Genomic DNA, 20,719 nt, shown 5'->3' with positions numbered 1-20,719 from the left:
TAAGTGGCCTGCACTTCACCTAATTCTGGTATCCACTGTTTCCTATGGGTTAAGGGTATACAAAAGTCTAATATAATACATAACCACAGGACCCAATGTGACCTTTCAGTCATTTCAAAATGGCACAAATTATATGAGTACTAAGGCAGTGGACAGGTAGTGCCACAGGAATTACACACGGTTTATATCATGGCATTCATCATAGAACTTGAACTGTATCAGCCTTCATTCTGCATTTTCACTCTAAGGCCACAAAACCCCAAATTTTGCAGGTGACACGAGGAATTTGTCTAATAAACTTTATAGGTTACAAAATAATACCTTCATTCAACAAGACTTTTTTCTTGAAGAGATTTACATTGCATGAGTGAGGGTCTCAAAACAGTCTCTGTAACCAACATTTGTTTTTACGTTTGTTTTAATCTCTTACACATGAGAAGATGGCAGAGCTGAGGATAGAAATTACAGCTGAACAAATATAATAAATGGAATACAGGAAGAATTTCCCTTTCAATTACAAAATTTCAGGCTAATATTCTGACACTTAAGTCATACAAATTAGAGGCCAGTGGCTATTCAACTAGGCTATGCAGTCCCTCGAGGACTACATGCCCACACATTCTACTCCAGCAGAGATACACAAATTAACCTTTTGTATCATCTGACTAGTCTTTTGGTACTATACATCAGTCACTCTTTACTCTTATGAAAGGTATTTCTGTGAATTTCATGATCTGTAAATGGCATTTCTTAACTTACTGGGTATTGAAATAGTCATACTCACATTGCCATTGATGCAAAACTGCTTGAATTTTGTTACTTCTCTCTGAATTTTTTGTGGAATAAGGATTTTATCAAAATACTAGAGGATGCTAATTTCAAAAGGATGTGCAACTGCTTTAATGCTAGTGATAGAAATATGTAATTCAGAATTTTACACAAGAATGGGTCCTGTGACTTCTTGCAAACTTTCCATTATTTAGCATCTGGAAATTTTTATAAAATGATGCTAAATACAATTTTTTTTTCTATTCTTTTTTTAAGTTTTTTTTGTAATGCTGACTGATTTTTTTTTTTCCTTTCAAATACTAGTAGAAGTCTGATTCTATTCTGGTGACACTACCACTATGATCAAGATCAGAAGTTTTCCCTCTTTAAGTTTTGCTTCGTATTTGCCTTTCACAGCACTGAGAAGTTTTCCAATAATATAAAATAATTTCCAGCACCAGAGTTCCCAAAGTAATCATGTTATAAGTAGCATCATTGCTTCTAGGCTAATACATTTTCTGCTTGTGTTCCCTTCCTCTTTTTTCTCAGATTGTTACAAGGCCCAAAAAACACTTCAGATCTTTTTTTTATTTTTTATTTTTCTTTCAAGAGAAACAAGAAGTCTGCAGCACAGCTGGGTTGTCTAAAAAAAATCAGGAAACTTGAAAGATGTCGAAATTGATTGAAATTTTTTTTTTTCATTTGAAAGAGCTTTTCTAACAGGTCTGTTTAGATTTTAGTTTAAAAATTAATTAAGAAACATAGGAAACATACTGAAAACAAATTTAAAAAAAAATATTTTCTTCATTTTTTTTCTGACCAGTATTGCTAAGTAGTTCTGTTCAAGCAAGAATTCTCTGTGACAGTTGATGGAAGACAGAGATGGAAAGAGAGGCATTTGAATGTACTTATGGTAATTTCCCTTTAAACTTTGAACTAGAGATGGACAAAATTAAGTCTAAATCTTAATTGAACTTTAAAGAAAAAGGTGTATGCAATTTGGATCCAAATTCTGAAATCTTTTCTCCTCATCAATTTAATCTCACAACTTGATAGACTGCCCTGTTCTATACACAGCTAATGAACTACCACTGCTGGAGGTGGCTGGAAATTTGCCAGCAACCTAATAAATAGGCATGTCAGGAAAAGGCAAAAGGAGACAGAGCTGTGGTTGTGGTACCTAGTCTGTGGTATATGAAAAAAGTGATAATGATATAAGGCACATCTCGGGGGGGGGGAAAGCCAGTGTCTTTCCTTTTGGGGATATCTTGGACTGTTATCAACCTCCTCTTCTTCACTATCACAACTAAATTTTCATGCTCCAATTGTTAATTATATAAATGACATTGTTCAAATATCTTCAGATTGTTTCTCTGAAAAATCTTGTCTGGATTTTTACTTTAAAATCAGTATCACATTCCTTTTACATCTATTTCACCAGTGTAAAATGCACTTAATATTTGTGAAATGACTAATTTGTTTCAACTGTTACATATTTCTTTTATTAGTTGTCCTCTGAGATCTAAATCATGTAATTCCTTAGGGACAGATACTACTCTAGTCTAACAAAGAATTTCCACTGCCATCAATGAGAGATGGACCTGTAGATTTATGGCAGAATAAGACTCTTAGCATGAAGATTGTTCATTTGGGACTAGGCTGGTCTTAGCTTTCAGCATTCTTGGGCTGTGGAAGCAGCTTATCAATCAGTAATGTCAGCCTATTGAAGCTTTTAAGATTTGACTTCTCTGACAGTTTGGAATTCCTGAAAGAAACACAGAGAGAAAGCCATATAAAACTCCCCCTTGGTTGCCCACTTATAGTTCAATTGAATTTCAGGCTTCATTGTAAGAGTTTAATTCTTAAAAGCTGAATAACTTCTTTGTCATTTTATTATGTTGATGAAGAAACAGCAAAAGAAATGTTGATTCTTTCCTCAGTCCACAGATCTTAGGGCTAATTTCCTCCCGGTAACAATCACGTGGAAGTAAAACAGTATTCTCCTTATTTTCAGTTTTGTGCATAGCTTACAATGCTTGTGATTCTCTGAACAGAATAAATCTTCCAGTCCATAAATTACTGTGTATGCATGTGAAAAGCATGCCTTTTGAGGTTTGGAACTGAAATTTTTTGTTTGTTAGTTGTAGGGAAGATTAAAAGTATTTTCCTCAGATACAAAGCTGTCCCTTTTGTCTCCACATACAACATAGTTAGTTAGTGAAATTAGTTTGCTAGTTAGACAATAGTGAAAAAAGTAAAAGATGGAAAAAAATTATTAAAAAATTATAAAAAAAATATTTTGCAGTTGAAGAGCTGAAATTTAAAAAATTATGATTACAGGTTGAGTAGAAAGTGCACAGCTGAAGATGAAAATACAAAGCAAAGATTAGCACTCAGCTATCACCTATTGGGTCGTTGGTATCATGACATCTCTCATTACCAGTCTCAGCAGTTCTACCTGCTGTCAGATCTCAGTTCTAGTGTCATGAATTTTAAACTCCCTGTTGCTCCCAGGAGGTAACATTCATTGAACAGTAGATCAATTTTTAACCAAACTTTCCCTGATCAAATCATATGTTTACTATATTCCTCAAAAGCTACAGAAATAACTGTTTTCCCTCTTTTGTCTGATTCTTAATAGGAAAAGAGGTTTTGCCAGATTAGGCCTTACTTTTATGCAGACACACAAACAAAGAGGCACATAGCAAGTGAAAAAGAAAACTCATCCTTCATCAGTCACAATTTGCATCCCTGATTCTCCAAGATTGCACAGTAAACCTATAGATTAAAGAATAGGACAAAAATTAGAATGGTAGAGAAAAGGGCTAAGAGCTCGCCATTCCCTCTCATATTCTACTCCTCAAGGATAGTCATGCAGAACAGAAAGGACAAAGAATTCACCTGTGAATTTCTCCTGCTCTGCATCTGTCTTCTAGCTTCCTTGAGAAACTATCCCAAGTCCGTAACAGAGAGATTTAACAGCAGTGAAAGGTACTGATTCATCCTAGCAAACTTGATTCAGGAAAAAAAAATTAAAAATCAGAATTCATAAATTAAATGAATCTTTAGAACATATGTGAGTATAGTTCTATATATATATATGTGGACATGTAGGCACACATGCACACACAAATATGGACACACTTAGACACACAAATTTAAGAGATTTAAGAGTTTGATTTGGCTGATGATGTTTTCTGACCGGCAATAAAGCTGTGCCATTGGGTCCCACATCCTTCATTACATTTAAGTACCAGTCTAACCTCCTCAACATGTTCTTATGTTTCAAAAGTTTTCAAAAATTATGATCATGTTAAACAAGCATTATCTTGGCTTCTAATGTTTTCCTCCATTTCCAGATGAGAAACTAGAAAATAAAATGGAGGATTATGTAATTCTGAATCAGACTTGTTCTTTAATTTGTCAACCTAGTGAAGATTTTAGGGACATTCTCAAATAATTTGGTTCTCTGATGATTTGCTGAACTGTAGGCTTCTTGGTCAAATATCATTACAATAGGTTCATGTTCAAAACCACCAATTAACACCACTTAGTATAATTATATAACATATCCAAATTATTTAATTACCACAAATTTGTGAAAAATTCCTTGGTAAATACTACAAAGACAGTATTGTGTCTTATTCACTGCTTTTGACTGCAGAAATCAGAAACTATGGTTTAGGAGATGAATAAACTATTTAGCCAAATAGCTTTTTCTAATGTGACTTTTTAACTTTAAATGAATCCTGATGTTAGAATTCTTTCAATAATCCTACTATAAGCATTAGGAACCTTTCTGTTGCTTACCAGTCCTTTTAAGAACCAGATGGATTAATTGAAAATGTGCTCCCCTCTCAAAAAGGTTAGTTACTTCCAGCAGTCAACAACAATCTCCCCATATTTTTGTGCTTAACTGCATTACACAGAATCTCTAACCAAGCCAGAATATATTGACCTTTCACCATTCCTTTTATTATGTGATCCAAATGTCACTCTGATCTATTTTAAACTTGCAGCACATTAAATATTTGTCACTATTTTAGATAGTAAGTAGGGCAAGTTATTTTCTGAAGAAATACTATTTACTGTGTGTGTGGGCGGTTGTTTTTATTCCTTGATGTATTCAACAGCTCAGAGACATTGGGTTTTCCAGCCCTGTGGAATATGGCATAGGGATTTACATCTCTTCAGAATTGACAGCAACTGTCAAAAGCGGTGATCCCTAGTTGACAGTGACAGCTGACAAAGGTCATTCAAGAGTTAAAGATGAATAAAAGGCTCTAAAATATGAATGTGGAAACAGCTTTAAAGGAGGGAAGCACATTTGAAGATGTGACATCCCATTTAGCAAAAATTATCCTTAAAATTGCAATCTGATGGGTAATATCCAAAGCAATTTCCTAAAAGAAAAATGATTACAGAAAATATAAGATAGGAACAGAAGTAATCTGGTATCTAAAGCTAAGGGAAAGTTGTTTTCATACATGCTGTAATTTGAAATTAGTCAGTCTTGATAGACTATTACCAGCACAAACTTAAAAAAAAGCCAAAAAACCCACCCAAAACATTACGAACACAAGACCAGTTATTTCAGTTATTTTTCTCAGTATTTCTGCATATTCACCAGAATGACTGGCCAAGCGTAATTTCCCTGAGGGACTCAGTTATGCTTGGCAAATCAGAAAAGATATGATTTTGTATATATACTCTTGAAGCACCAACTCGCTTTATTATTTGCATTTACATTCTTGTTTGCTGAATTTCAAGTTTTTTTAGCTTTTTAAATGTGGGATAACATTAATCTTTATAGAACATGAAAAAACCCCTATAACCAACACTTTCATTGTCTCCAACTATTATAGCAGAGACTTGTATAAAGTGAATTGGAATAAATATAGAGAGAACCTTTTAAAGCAAACCATTTTATGACTAAATAGACAAACGTAAAGAATGTCAGAGAAATTAATTTCCTTCAATGTACTGTTTTAGTCTACTACTCTACCAGTTGACTGATAAAATGAACATCACAGTTGCACCTCAGGGAAAAGTCTGCATAGGTTTACACAGATAATGCAAGACACCTGGCAGAGTATTCTTAAACAGCCAATGTACTCTCCTGATTCTACTGAAGTATTATCCAAAAGATAAGAAAATACTTATTTTAATGAAAGAAGCAAGTAACACAGGCTTCTTACACTGAAAATGCTCTTAATACTCTACCTTCTCACAAATCACTTAAAGGCTGCTTAAGATGAATTTATAAGGCACAATTACAGTTGAATTGTGGTTGACTGCAGATCAGAAAATGGTTGACTCAAAAGACTAAACTACTTCCTACAATGTACTGTAATGTACTATGCTGTAAGTACCTCAGCTAATGCTATAGCTCAAAAGTAAAATCACAATAAAATATATGGACATTGTCAGATTTCAGACCTTCTCAGTAGGGACAGATACATTTTGACTAAGGTCAACTTACCTCTCATACTTTACCAAATAAAGAGACTGAACAAAGTTTAATCTACTATCACAAGCTGTATTTTCCAGAGCTTTCAGCTTTTTCATAGCTCTTTCCTGAATCCCTTTTAATATTTAGCTCTCATTTTTGATGTCTGGAACTAGAAATGGAATTCCAATAATGTTCTGGTCACTGAAGGGATAATACAGGTGAAGTATTGCCTCCCCACTTCTAAAGGGTATTCCTCTAACCATTTAAGGATTACGGCTGCTGTTTTTAGTATAACTCTAGAAAACATGTTCTGATAGCTCCTGACAGTTTCATTCTGATTTTTATTTCCATGAATGTAGGGCATCCAGAACCAAATTATGCATCACAAAAAATGCATTATGAAATTTTTTTCTTGGTGTTACAGATGCCTGTACAAGGCATTGGATTCTAAGGCATTCACTATCTGAAAGAGTTTTCCTAGCACATACTAGCAAAATAAATAATCCTGTGCTGCTTATGGCTCATGAAAAAAGGAAAATGGAACAGATTCAAGCCCATAAAACCTGTTCCCAGAAAGGACCAATGCCAGTCACACGTCCTGACTGGTCTCTCCATCTCCACAATGAATAAATCAAAGAATTCTGAAAAAAACAGTTTGGCCTTGAGAATTTCAAGTGACAAATCCACTGTCTTTGTGGTAAGTTCAGTCATCAGTCACACTTCATCAGTCTCACTGCCTGAAATTACCTCCTGGACCAAGGGTTGATTTACCTGACTTCAACTGTCACCACATGATTCTCATCCACTCCTTACAACATGATCAGAAACTTCCTTCACGTTTCCCCTTTCCGTCATGATTATTCCTATACCATAACTGAAGCATATGGAAACTTTCTAGAGAAGCAAGGTTTCTTTAGGAAATACCTACAGATTTTGTCTGAATTCTTGAGTTTGATGAGTTCCCACAGAATTAAAGGCAAAATGCCTACAAAACAAGCATGGATTCTTTTAAAGTGCATGAGGCTCCAGATCGATTCAGAAAACCTATTCAGCATCAACTTACCGCAAGCTAGTTTCAAGAAACCTCTGCGAGACACCTTGCTACAAAGCTAAGGTTCAGGTTTACCCAATTACAGGGCAAATTCACTTGGTGAATTTCCACATAAATTATTCTTGGCTTGCAGGCTTCCCAAACCAGGGGAAATCTCAAGATGCTTTAAGCAGAGGGACTATGGGGAGCCATTCCCAGTTTGTCATAGTGATTAAGAAGCAGATGGCAATGCCACTGGCTTTCTACCTTTTTACTATAAAACCAAGAAGCCAAAATCCTTGGATTCTCAGTATGAATTACAATCCCAGCTTTGGGATTTCAGGCAGCCAACAGCGACAATAACACTAATAGCTTCCATTTCTTTTCTTTGTTCCAGAGGCCTTGGGAGAATATTTATTTAAGAAATAGCATATATTTGGTTTCCATAACAACATTTTCTGCATGGTAATAAATATGAAAACAAACAAATTAACCCTGCAAGTTCCAGTGTTCTCAACCAGCCAGCTCTGTCCTCAGAAAGCTTTTTTAATTAGCATTTAAAGAATAAGCTGATTTTTTACATGTCATGCCTTAAGGTATTTTTTTTAAATCCTTAGATTGTGGCTTTTCTGAATTTATTCCAGGTTTTTTTCATAGAGATTAGACATATCAGTTCAATGCATCTTGCTTATCTACATCATGCTCAGTGTTTCAGAAAATCTCACTATATGAAATGAGCAACATCATTTCTTACATTTCTTGCTGTTCCTTATATACTGCCTTAAGGGCCATAGATTTTATTCCAGTGATACATTTAAGAAGATTTAGCACAACAGCCAGTATGTCTAATGGTTCTGATTAGATTCTAGGTTCATTTTCAGAAATATTAAATGTACCACATTTACTGCAAGTACCAGAATTCCTGGTTCAGATATTTCTTACTAAAATAAAACTGGGTTAACAGAAGGTAGCATGCAGCTGGTGTCAGAAGAATGACGTGTTCAAAAAAAAAGTAATGACTTTTCCTAGTCTAGGCTCTTTTTAAAGAAAGAGAGACAAACTATTTCTTTCTTCTAGGAAGTGCATAACCATGTCACATATAAAACATCTGAGACCTGGAGTGTGCTGTTAGAAATGTTCTATAGACGGTCACGGCAAGGACATTGGTTTAAATTTGGACTTTCAAAAATCTGATCCAAATTCCCAGATATGTCATAACCACGATGGGCTCCATCCAACAGGGACCTGCAATAGGATCCTATCTCTTTTTACCTACCAATTTCCAGACCTGCCCCAGTGGGGGACAGATGCAGGGTGAATCCCAGATGTAAAATGCATCATTACTGCTGCATTATACTGACTTTCGTTAAGAGGAAGTAAACAAAGAAATGAAAGAACCTCTCTATCTTCAGTTTTCTAGTTAAGAAAGAAACACTGACAGAAACTCATAATAATAGAGCAGCATCTCCTTGGTTTAGTTTCTTAGAAATACCACATGGCGATGATTTTACAACTAGTTGTTGCAGATGTTTACCTTGTTGTGAACTAGTGCCTTATTTAATAGCTGCCAAATGGAAGCTTATTTCTGCACTTACAAACTTTTCCATGTGTTTCCCAGTGAAGCTTTTACAGAATATGTCCAGCTACACGAATAAGACCTCCCACAAGTAAAACACTCTGAGATCCTGCCACCTCATGGATTCTATTCTCATCTGTGAAAGTGCTGCTGCCTAAGAACAGTTTGCACATGGAAATGAGGAATAAAAAAATTAAAGTCATGGTCATTGCAACCAAAACCTTCAAAATGCATCCAGAAAAGAAGCAGTGTAAGAAAAACCTATGTCAAAGAAAGCTGCTAGCATCCACTTATGAAGGGGTCGAATACACTAAGCGTTCATTAAAGAAAGAGAATCCAAGCACTTACATTCTCAAAGAAAAATGAGATTCACATTCTGTTTTCTTCTTGTACTGATTGCCCCTTCCTAGAATAGACATTTACTTTGTCAGCCAAGAATGACATTAAGTTGCGTAAGAAAAATTGCAGCTTCCCTACTAAAAGGTTTCTAAAGGATTTAGAGACTGAATAAGGTGTAAAACAGAGAAGTTTCCAATCTGTTGATTATGCTGTATTAAGCTAGTTAACAACCCAACCCTTTGCTGAAAACCACTCAACCACTGCTTGCAACTTGTCACATTCTTTAGAATTCTGAGCAGAAAATATTCTCTTTGTCATCTGAATACTTCCATTAGCTTTCCATCAGCTTTTCTGGAGTCTTCCCTAGCATTTAATTGTCCTACTGGTTTAGTATCTATTTATATCATATTTAATATTTATAGTGGGAGTTGGGATACACTTTACACAAGTGCAGTGGTACATAGTTGCAGTGGGAGTTGGGATACACTTTACACAAGCGCAGTGGTACGTAGTTCCAGTAGCTAAGACAGGCATCAAAACTTTATTAAGTACAAATTGTTTACATACAAGTTTTATATATATCCTGTTTTGGTGAAAAAAATGGTTAACTGCTGATGCTGTAAAACAGAAGGGAGAAAATACAAAGCAGTGACCTGAAGTGACCAGTGAACGCCATTATCATCATAGGGCAGTGTAGCAATCATACAAAAAAAAAAATCAACAAGAAAAAATATTCCTTTTGTATTTTAGAAAGCATAAGAGCACGTATGCAGCCCCTGCTGTCCATAGCACAGCTGACGCATACAGCCCTTTTCTCTCGTATTGCTAACGGGAGTAGTCCAGCCCCTCTTGCGTAAAGGAAATTTAAGGGAGTATGTTACACATATACAATACATATTTTTGTAACTTCAATACAAACCAACACAGCATAGAAAATCTTGCCTCACGCCCACAGTACTCATGCACGCTACCTGTGTGCGAAATAAAACTAACCAAATACATTTCTTGAAGTGGTAGCTTTCTCTGGGGAGACAGAACATGCTACAGATATAGTCCATTTTGCATAAACCAGGTTAAAAGCTGTATCATTACACACCTTAGTCACCTGGAAGGATGGAAGTGAGCTGAGGCAGGGGGGAACAACCTCGGAGTAAAACCTGTTTACTATGGTACAACTGTTGAGACTAAGTACTAGTTTCCAGGATTTGGCTTTGTATAAGTAGATGTAATGCTATTTGTAAATAATTGAAATTATCTGTAAAAACAATCCCCTATACTGTATGTTTATGAGGACTATTTTCCATCAAAATCACTGTATGATTTCCTGGAATGCTGAAAATAAAGGAGACTTCATAAAACACAGCTTTCCTCTGTGCTTTCTCCTATTTAAAAGCAGCTACTAACCAGGGAGACGTAACCCTAGGAACCACTAGCACTTTGAGGGCAAAGAAAGATGAATCCATTCTTCAATGCTTCTGCAAACTGTAATAAGCCCTTCATGTCATAATCCATTATGCATAATTGGCTTTGTGCATGTAGATGGATGAAACGTTTGCTGATAGTTGTGCTATTTTGTATTCAGACCAAGCATTCATTATACCATTCAAATCAGAAACATGTATAGCAAAACAGCTGATTTTGCTGGGAAACCAGTGCTGTAAATAGTTTTAACATCATGATCTGGATGTGGACAAAAATCATGAAGGAATTTGCAATATTTCCAAGTACATTAAGGGTCACAACATTTTAATGGGAAGCAATAAATTTTTCCTACTACTTACTTCTATTTCAAAACAAGTTGTGTCACACCAGAAAAGCAGAGTGAAGAGAGCAGATGGTGAAAAATGCAGCCTTCCAACCTTTGCACAGCAGCCCAAAGTCTCAATTTAAACACTCCAGAGAAGGCAAGGCACTTCAGCAGCTGCTCGTGAGCACAGGAGCTTTGTTATACAGGTTGAAGTAATCTGAGGATCCTCTCCTAAGCTATGTGAGCAGAGCTCTTCCAGCAATGCTGCTAACACAAAAGGCTTCTGATATACCTCCAGCTCAACCAGGTTGACGTTTAATGTGTTTTATTCCTGAGTTAAGAATTCTTCATCCTTTACACTCTGTTGGTAATACTGCTTAACTGAGTTTAAATAAGAATTCATTACAGTACCTATATTTAATGCTTCATGCACTATGCAACAGAAAATTCTTATTTTAGAAGAATTAATACACATTTAAATATCTTAAACACATTTAAGACAACGTGCTGTTCTTCCCAGTTAGAAATATTTCAGATTTCTCTGCTATTCTTCCAAGTATCAAAGTTGCAAAGACTACTGTCCATATAGGAAAATTTAGAGCATCACCATTTGAATAAAGCTCAGCATTAGCATATGCAGTCCTCAGTCTGAAAATGAGGTTGCCAGGGGATTACAGTGTGCTATTCCAAGAGAAAAATCAAACAGTAATTCTACATGTTATATGTTTCTAATTATAATCAACTATAAGCATAAAGGTCTAGTCACAAAAACATCTTTTCTTAATGAGAAAGAACTGTGTAAGTAAGGATTTTTCTTATGCTTTAACAGCAGGTATTACTAACTCCACAACACACGTATTGCTTTAAAAAGGCATAAAGCATATTCTTTTTATTATTTTCTGTTGATAAATTACCCATGGGGTGTTTATTTTGATACGGAGTGCATCAGTGTCATTCTCAGCCATCTGACCATAGTCATAAGTCTCACCATTGAAGACAGCAGACTTTGAATCAGTTCTGTCCACTCACTTGTGCTTGCTAGCTCCACCTGTTATATTTCTTCTAATATTATTTTCTATTCTTGCAACTGGATGTGCACTGGACCTCTAAGACCACAAAGAATCCCACCGAAGTCACTACTGTGAATAAATGTTTCTTCCACAGTTTACTTGGGAGCATTGCATTCATTCATCACTCAAAAGCTTAGATTTTGAATACATAAGAACAATATAATCTCCTCTGTCCCTTGACTGGATTAACACGGTTCTTCAAAAAAAGGTTGGAATAAAAAAGATCAAAAACTATTGCCATCTGATGAAACGAAAGGATTATTCTATTTATAGTCATGAGGATTTTTTTCCTTTTTTAAATTAGTCTCTTAACATGGGACATGACTTTATTTCTCTGAATATTTCTGAGAGTCAATACATTGTTAAAGTGTCTTAGAAAGAATAGCATATCAAAAAAGAGGGTAAAAAAACTCAGGCAATTCTAAATTGAGCGAACGTTAACAAATGTTTTGGCAGATATTCCCTCAGTTTAATTACAGAATAAGTCATGTTTAACTATCCTTCTGCATTACAAATGGAGAGTTCCTTAAAAATGTATTCTGTGTGTATATATAACATACATGCATATCTAACACTCTTACAAATGTATTTTTTCAATATAAATCTGCTGATAATATGCACTATTTACAAAATTAGGACAATGTTCATTTGGATTCCTGAAACAAAGGAGATGTGTTATTACCATGCAATGTGTGTTCCTTTTCAGAATAGAAAGACAAATCAGATTATTTTAGATAATACTCTGAAACCAAGGAAAACTTGCATTATTGTATTAAAGCATGAAATGGAATGGCCTTAAAGAACCATTTTAAATTCTTTGATATGAAGAAACTGTAGTCAGTGGTTTTCAGTTTGCAGTCTTTCTTTCCAGGGAGCTATGGACTATTTATTGAAGGGATCCACAAAAAAGTAATTATGAAAAACAAATGTATTATAAGCACAATATATTTGTTTTTACGGGCATTCAAAAACTGGCAGAGGCTGAAACCCATTAATACTATTGCCTTCCCTCAGATGAAACAACAGTTTTGAAAAAATAAGGTTAAGAAGTTATGAATAAATTTTGAAATATGTAGAGTCCTTACTCTCAAAAGGAAACCAAGGGTTTACTTCATAACCAAGAGGTTATGAATGGTATGGAGACTGATAGTGGGATACAGAGTCTTTCAAATCTTCAAGCTGTGTGCTAGGAAATATAAACCAGGCTTTGTTCCAACACTGGAAGGTGACGCTTTCCTGCTATGAAACAGGGAAGTCACTAAAGCGAAATGATTGTTAAGCTCCAACACAAAGGTCTAGGCAACAGCAGCTCTAAAGAGAATGTGACATTATGAAGGGAACATGGAAGAGAAATGTTGCCTATATATGTGAATTCAACTATAATTTGTCTGCCTGTCATATTTTAATCTTTGATACTTGTGGATATTAGAAGTAAATCAATTAACACCCGAAATTTACTGCTACCAAATGTACACACCTTCTATTGTTTAGACACTATAGTGAAATACATAAATTCCCAGGGTTAAAGCTATCATCTGAGCTCAATTGACAGAGATACCTCCCTCTCATATGCACCGGTACAATCAATTTTTTTCAGTATGACAGGAAACGTAGTGTTAGATGAGTTGGTTCTCATCCTGCTGTGGCGTGCAAGTGTGTACCTACTGCACATTTTTCTACTTCTTTTCTTCCTAATAAGCCTCGTATTTTCTTCACCTAAAACATAACTTACTGAATTACAGTGCTAACTATGTGTCTACTTGAATGGGTCCACTGGAAACACTACCACCATTTCTGCATGTAAACCTGACCATATAAGTTCCCTGGCAGAGTCAAGATTAATGAGTTACATTTTTAGAAGGGGTATTAGTCACTTAGGCTTTTCTGCTTTCATTTTTTAATGAGGTAGCATTCTATCTTTGTACCTTCATTTCCATCCTATGAATTAATCATAAAGTGTTATCAATACAAATGCTTTCAATGTTTTGCTAGTTTAGATATAATTTCAATATCCATCATTACATTCAGTTATCAAGAAATTACTTCTGCATCACAGCTGTATTCCACCTACAAAAGTGGGCAAGAACTCTAGTGAAGACAACTGCAGAAGTCTAGGTATTTCATAGCAAAAAATAATATGAATTGTTTTGGTCCTTTGCTGTTCATAAGGCAAATAAGAATTAGGGGTTGAGCATTTTAATGACTTGCTGATCAAGTCACAAATGCGTTCAATTTTGACAGGACATGCATCTTGGTCTTGTGTTACTGGTGTTATGTTAACACTTTTTTCTGCAGTATTCTAGTAACTTACCGAGTTACTGCAGTTTCTGCAGTGTTCTAGTAACATAATCTTCCTACAACTGAAAGGAAAGTTTGAAAACAAATTAAATGAGAAAAAAATTTTAAGGGGTATCATTTTTTGCCTAGATGGCTATTCAAATCAGGTTCCTTTGCCTAATGATTGCATTTGTTTATTTGTACTTATACTCTCACATGCACGTATTATGTTTAGAAAACTTACCATGACAATTTGTTGCCCCCAGTTTCAAATTATTTATCAGAAAAGATGACAGACAAACTCAATGCACTAGAGTTTGTTCTTACTTTATTCTCTTGTACAATAGGGAGGAAATGTGCTCAGAGCACCCTTTCAAACACTGAGAAGTAAGCATGTTGTTTACCAACAGTCATGTACAATTGACACATATTAGAGGTTTTTAAGGTAATAGAGGACTCTCTTAATTAAGGGACATTTTATGAAATGACAGATTCATTTCTGAATGTACGTAAAGTTCCACCAGCCAGAAAGGGCTCACTGCCTGTAATACACCTGAAACAGGAGTGATACTGTAGGCACAGGTGTTAAGAGAACTCCTATAAACTTCAAGGTGGGTAGTTTTCATTACATCATGATGTAATGAAATGACCTGAAATGACCTTCTAGTTATATCATCTTATGATTATGTCTTTAAATCATGGAGCACCATTTGCTATCTGCTGCCTATATCAATCTATGTTTAACAATACATCAGGCAGGAAAGGGTAGCTTCTACACAACCCCTAATTTACTGGTTGGATCTACTCCTTTACCCAACAGTTCAGAAAATGAGACAGGAAAATATGGTTTCATCATAAGACAAAACTGATGCAGAATGATAGAAATCTTTATCTGCATCTGGCACTGAACCTGGAGAAGACAGTTGCACCTTTTTATATTCTGGTTTGCCTGTCTCTAGTACAGCAACACTTAATTCACATGGTTGCAGTGAAGCTTGATGAGCACAAGGCACTTGGAAGTCCTTGGATGAAAGACATCACAAAAATGTTATTCAACAGCACTTGAATTATTGGTAACTCAGTAATCACGAGTCATAAAATAAAGACTTGGTTGCTGTCAGTTCTGATTAATCTGCTAGAAAAAAAATAGTTCAGATAAGCAGAGAGAGAAAAACAGTAAAAACATTAAGAAAAAAACTGATTTCTAAAACTGAGCACTACATCTTTTATTACAAAACTTATGGATGGAAATACTACCTGACTTTATTAACTGATAATTACTGAAGATAGAGATCATCTGTGAAACTTATTCCTGTTGAGTATCTTTTATAATCATTAAAAGTACCGTTACTATTCGTACTAACTGACTCCTTGCAGCAGTATCTGCAAAGAGATCAAAGAACGAGCTGGCAGTGGAAGCAGAATGGCTACATCCAATATTTGGACTCATTCTTTTCATTTTAGGAAAGATGGATGAGAAAATTGCAATGGATTCTATCTGGATCTATGCCAAAAAGTGGCCTACAGTTTTAGGCATGAGAAATATTCCTTATCGTTGTACAGACTACTTTGTCAACAGTGTCACAGACAGATGAGGATTTCACACACTTTGATTTTGCTTTTAGCATAGAATGAACATACATACATAGAACTTTATTACAGATGTGGGCAGAGGAGAATGGAAACATTTTAATCTCATAGTTGTTTCTCTTACCACACTATGCTTTTCTTGTTGAAGATAGCAGAGCTAACACATCATAACGCTCAAAGTGACAGGGGAGGGGGAAGAGAGAGAGACTCCTGCTTTCCATTCATAAATGAAAAAGAGAAAACTCTGCTTTCCATTCATAAATGCTTTGTGCTAAAAGGACTGCAAGTAGCATAGATTGATATCATTTAGTATTCATTAAGACTGGTTATAGCGTATGTTATACAGAAATTATGATCAAAAAGTTAGATGAGCTTCGAGAGGTTAGCCACCTACATGTCAGAAAGATTCGTGCCTAATATCTTACATTTAAAAAATTTAAAGATAAAAACTAATACATTATGGGCTCCTAACTGTAAAATGGAGTGGCAAAGCATTCTAAGTCAGCAGCATATTTGTTCATTCATTTAGTTTTCACTCCTTCTTAGTAGCTTTGTTCCTGTAGTGATGCCTAAATTGTAGTTGCTAACAGTACCAGATTCTGTAAGTCGCATCCCAAGCCTATAGTAAGACAAGACCAGACATGTATCAAAACCCCTTCTTTCCCCCCATCTCTATAGTCTCTGAAGGAAAGAAATCCAGGCAACAGACCAGAAAGACCACAATGACTGGGAAACTAAGATTGTAGGCAAACCTCTACCACTCAGTTTGGATGGTGCCTGTATCTATTCAGTGCATGAAGGTTGCAAAAGGCACAAACAGTCTTGGAAGCATTACTTAAGTATTATCCACACATTTCATGTGGGTCCCCTTTCCTAGAACAGCTCTGAACGTCTTGTTAAGTAAACCTCCCACTGAAGCATATGGGAGTTGGAGCAGGAGGATTGTGCTCAAATCGTTGCTGGAGTGCTAGAATTAACAGGCTTCTACATGCTCTGCTCCTATACCTGACAGCAAGGCCACGTGGTAAGGAATATGCGCTGAATGCCGTAGATACAGAGAGACTAAGAAAAGGAGATAGATGAGCATCTTCTATCCTTGCATATATCAGGCTGAAGGGATGCATGTTTTTTTCCTGAACATGTTCTGCAGTTATCACTAAATAGGCTAATGCAATCATTCATGGTTCAGAGTATTCATTTCCATGAACTGAAAGTCAGCAGTTCACCCTGACTTCTGACTCCATCTGATAAATTACCTTCTCTGTAGTGCCTGATCTATAAATAAACACAACATCTGTTGGAATGCTAGGTCTGAAAGTCTGGCTGAATAACTCACTCTCCAGAAATTCCCAAAGCTACTAAGGCTCTTTCCACTACTTCTGTCCTTTCCCCTCCCCTGCCATGCATATATCCACCCTCTTTCCCATCTAGTGGGAATAATTTTAGTATTGTTGCTTTCTCCTTTTCAGCTTCTTAAAAGCATACCTTCAATTAGGTCAGCTGAGAGGGCTAGCGGTGGTGGTGAGAGCTATTGCTCTGTATTCTAAAGCACAGAAAGTTCAGTTACTGCTTCTTCAAAAAGATTATTAATGTTGGTTTTTAACACCCATGTTTGGTAAAAGCGTTAATAAATTAAAAAAAAAAAAGAGTGGGTATATAAGATAGTAATTTGTGCTCAGTTCTTCGGCAGCAGTAAAGAAAATAAAAACAGATTTGGCAGGCTCTCCTTGTCTTGTTAGGCTTTGCCTTCTGATATCTCCTTTTTCCAGTACTCCTCTTTGCAGATTAAATAGGAAGACTCTCACAATTTGAGAAGACAACTACTGGGTTTCCACAGGGATTGCAGTTTGTCTCTTGCAAGCTCACATTCTCCTCAGTAAAATATGGGACTTAATCAGATTAAATGTCTGTGTTTATAGAGGGAAGAGTTGCAACCAGAAAGTGCCTGATCCCAAACGCCAACTTTCATCAGGCACTGCAGCACCATATTTTGACAGAAATATTTCTGGTTTAAGATCATCATTAAAATCCCAGGTCTACTACAAACAGCAAAAGAAGTTTTATGAAATAATACTGTTTGGTATTTTAAAAAAAATAAAATATTTGACCAGCCCTAAAATTAGCATCAGAATTATGTGTAGTTTTAATATTAACCTGAAAATTTGAAGGGACACCATCCATAGAGATGCAAACATCTGATGGTCATTTTTGTAATCTCTCATAAAACAGAGCAGACCCTTTGATGAGGAATTACTTCAGTTAAAGTCTCAGAGGGAAAAAAAAGTTATGTAGCCACTTAGTCTTTTGGCCTTTGATGCTTTATTGAACAAGTGCAGTCTTAAAGTACAGCCCAGCTACCCAGGTAGTATAAATTCATTCCTTTTCTTTCCTTCTGAAAGAACAGAAAACATGACATTTCAAAAAACTCCAGTTAATAACTGATGTTGCTTACTATCCCTTTGTACACATTTAACCTTCTATTGCTTTTGATATATGGAGTAGAAGACAAAGTTATCTTCACTGTTGGATCATGTCATGCTATATTTTTCCTGATTTTTTGTGATTTGATCTCTAATTTTCCCATCTCACCAGGCCAACTCAAACAATCTAACTTCCATAACCACTTGTGCTGATCCAAAAATTGGATAAATTAATTCTGCATATGAGTTAATACACTAGAATTCTCTCAGGATCAGCAACAACAGCTACAGTTGCACACTGCAGCAGAGAAAGTGGAGGCAGAGACAAGAGTTGAAAAAAAGCAGTAGCAAACAAATGATGGTAGTGGATAATATGGGATTCAGAATCCCAGTACCATCTTCTTGGGCTGACCATGGTCTCTTATATTACAGGTAAAAGGTTGTATTACCTCATTAAACATTTTGAAGAAGGTAAGTGAAATATCTTACAACTTGAAAATTTCCAAGTTCTAGTACATCAAAAAACTTTTGTATCTACATGCTAACAAACACGTTTAAAATAATGTTTGTCCGTGGAATGCTTATTGCACACAACCCCAGTTTTTCAGCCAACCTGTGCTGTGGGGTAAAATATTTATAATTAAGCTGGCTTGGGTGTTCCTGCACAAGTAGAAAACTCATGAAAATTGCTTGAAAATTCAATTAGCAAAGCTTACTTTTTAATATTTTTCCCCAATGAATTTTTTCTTGCTTTCATTAATAGGTTCAATGTAGACTGCAAATACTGAAAAAATGTTAAAAAATTATAAGACTATCCAGGTTTCTATCAAAGTATAATACAAGAACTAATTTCCTCATTAGGAATTTTAAATTGCATGCACATTTTTCCCTTTACTGAGAAACTTAATATGTGACTTTGACATACACTCCACAGAACTATTCCAACTGTTAAACTTAAGAAAAAGCTAATGAGGGAAGAATTATTTATAGCTTAGCCTTTGGCAGTAGGAATTCTAGATAATTTTTGAATCAAGCTTTCTAACTTTAGAAGTAAAAAAAAAAAAAAAAGAAAGAAATCCCTGAAGCCAAAAGGGATAAAAAAGGAAAGTGGAAATCTTTTTTTCTATGAAAGTACTGGCACATATGTTCCTATTGGTGGTCTTTGTCATTTTAACAGAAGTTTTTGTACTTTACGTTGAAGGTCTTTGATGCACTTTACCAACCATAATGAATACATCTTAATATTTTTGTGAAGCAGTAAGATAGTGTCCTCAAACTTAGGATGAGAAAATGAGACAAATACGCAGAAAGGATTTATGACCCAGTTGTCAAACATATTGAGCCACTGAATCAGGCTGTATGTAACTTTTAAATCACCTAAAAGCAAGTGGTTAGACCAGCTCAGTGACCCTAATTAGATCATAGGAGAAAGACCTCCCCAGGAAGCCGTGATGCTGTCTATTTTAGTAACTACTGCCAAAAAGAAAGGGGATGCTGCCCCATTTAAGAAGATAATTCCACGCATTTACCTTCTTGAAAAGGTCTTTTATTTATATACACATATATACATTTTATATTATCATTCTAGCTATTGTAAATCAGTACTTTCTTATGGTACACTGACTTGAGAGGAAAAAATTAATCAGTTATTCCTGTGATGCTCATACAGCAGAATACAGGACTATGAGGTAGGAAACAGAATGCAAAAGTGTCAAAGCTATTTTTGCATTTATTTACCTTTTTTTTAATGCACTGTTGGTTTTTAGAGGCATTGTGTGATGTGACAACAAGGAGGTGCACAATAAAGTGTATGTAACTAAACTCTGCTTCCTTTCCACCACTTGAATGACACAAATGGAGCATATGCTCTGTCCCCTGTATTTTAAGAACTTGGGGACATGCTGCTGCTTATCCTGCTCATATGCTGTAAAGAGTCACAGTCACTGGAAATTCTCTATGCATGAAAATAAGTGATTTCTTTCTCCACTAATGATTGTTTAGTTGAAAGCTGAACAGAAATGAAATGTAGCAAGATTCAGTTTCTGACAGTCTATGTTAATTCAGTTTCTCCCTTGTGTTCCAAAAAGGCAGTGTGTTTATCACTGTGAAGATTATAACAGGGTAGGTGGTAATCCCTGCTGGACAGCCTGGTTCTAAAATAGCAAAGCATCTCTTTATTTCATGATACTTATGCTGGACTGATTTAGCCTATTCACGGGTTTACGCACTAAGTTTAATCCTCAGAATTCTCAAAACAAACCATCCATAATAATCATATGTAATGCTGATTTTTTTTCAAGTGTAACTGAAGAGATTATTTTAACCCGAACACTATTCCCACAACACACTGCAGAAGTCAGACAACATATTCTGATACTAAAAAGATTAGACTCTGAAAAGATCAAGGTGTAGTGTCAAGAGGATCATCCTGCACATTCCTTCAAGGAAAG

The sequence above is a fragment of the Aptenodytes forsteri genome, unplaced genomic scaffold (genome assembly GCF_000699145.1).
Source record: "Aptenodytes forsteri isolate BGI_AS27 unplaced genomic scaffold, ASM69914v1 Scaffold8, whole genome shotgun sequence".
Classification (NCBI taxonomy): Eukaryota; Metazoa; Chordata; class Aves; order Sphenisciformes; family Spheniscidae; genus Aptenodytes; species Aptenodytes forsteri.
This window is presented reverse-complemented; position numbering follows the sequence as displayed.